Source organism: Suricata suricatta, unplaced genomic scaffold (assembly GCF_006229205.1).
Source record: "Suricata suricatta isolate VVHF042 unplaced genomic scaffold, meerkat_22Aug2017_6uvM2_HiC HiC_scaffold_7596, whole genome shotgun sequence".
Taxonomy (NCBI): Eukaryota; Metazoa; Chordata; class Mammalia; order Carnivora; family Herpestidae; genus Suricata; species Suricata suricatta.
Window position 1 is genome coordinate 1 of NW_021914885.1, and position 1,205 is coordinate 1,205.

The 1,205-nt window shown below is 49.5% G+C and overlaps 1 non-coding gene across 1 annotated transcript; it reads left to right on the plus strand.

Annotated features, from left to right (window-relative positions):
- Positions 1–837: 837 nt before the first annotated feature.
- Positions 838–911, plus strand: TRNAT-AGU. Its single transcript has one exon. It is a non-coding gene; the product is annotated as a tRNA-Thr (tRNA).
- Positions 912–1,205: the final 294 nt, after the last annotated feature.

A 1,205-nucleotide genomic window follows, 5' to 3' on the forward strand; every position in this document is an offset into this window, starting at 1 on the left:
AAAGTGAAAAGAAAATGAAAATGAAAAGGGGGCCTGGAACCTCCCAGACTCCAGGCAGGAGGTTGGCTCAGAAGACTGTCTTCAGCTGCAAGTAAGAGAACATTCTTCTTCACAGGATGGATGATCCAGAGGGCGGAGCCGAGGGTCCAGGAGAAGAATTCCCAGACAGCACTGCTGAGTCCCTAGTCAGGAAGCATCATGTTCCCGCCGACGTCTAGAATCGCTGTGGACAGTGCGTCTCCTGGTTTTGTTCTTCTGGAACAGGAGTGTGTCTGCAGCGGCCCCTCTGCCTCCTGTGAGCGTCTGCTGAGAGGCAGTCACTCCTAAAGAACTTGGGTGTCCGCGTTAAGAACCCTACCCGAGGATTCCTACCCAGGGGAGGAACTCTCCCTGGTGTAGATGAGGCCGGCCCGGGCCTCACGTTGATGCTATAAAGGAACCAGAAATGGAGGGACAGAGGGAGAGTATTTTGCATGTGGGAGAAACAGAATCATTGGAAGTCCAAAGTCAGGGGGAAATATGGATAAAATCCAGGGCCTTGTTTCTAATGGCGCTCCCCACAGAGGGACAAAGGAGAGGAGAGTTTATAGGGGCGGCGGCGGCGGCTCACTGCAGGGCCTGAGGGACGGGATGGTTCTCAGAACCCAGCCAGATGGTTTCCTGAGGAAGAGCTTCTCAACACACCTCTCGTTCTCCGGCCAGAGCACTGCCCTTGGGTTCTGACCCAGAGCCGGGTTCGTCTTCTTGTGAAATCCTGAGGCAATTGCTAAAATAAAAACACTCACTGAGGTGTATAATTTCATAAAACAACATGTGACAAGGAGGGGCGGGCTGTCTGGCTCTGTGGCTTAGTCGGTTACAGCACCTGTCTAGTAAACAGGAGATCCTGGGTTCAAATCCCAGCGGGGCCTTTCTCTTTGAGGTTTTATAAAGCAAAAGTGTTCAAGGCAAATACAGGCAATGGGTAAAAAGTAACAAAACAAAACAAAATTTGGTTTATACCCGACAAAACCCTCGGATATGGAGTCTACCTGTCTGAGGCACTTTGTAAATCATTCACCATGAACTAGACGTGAGCTATAACTTTCTAATTTTAAGCTTCTACAGCTCCTCTCCATGTTTCCTAAGAAGCTCTCAGTCTCCCTCAACATTTTGCTTTTAATGTAATTCACAAAGACGGCAAGACAAAGAGACAAAACGTGCAT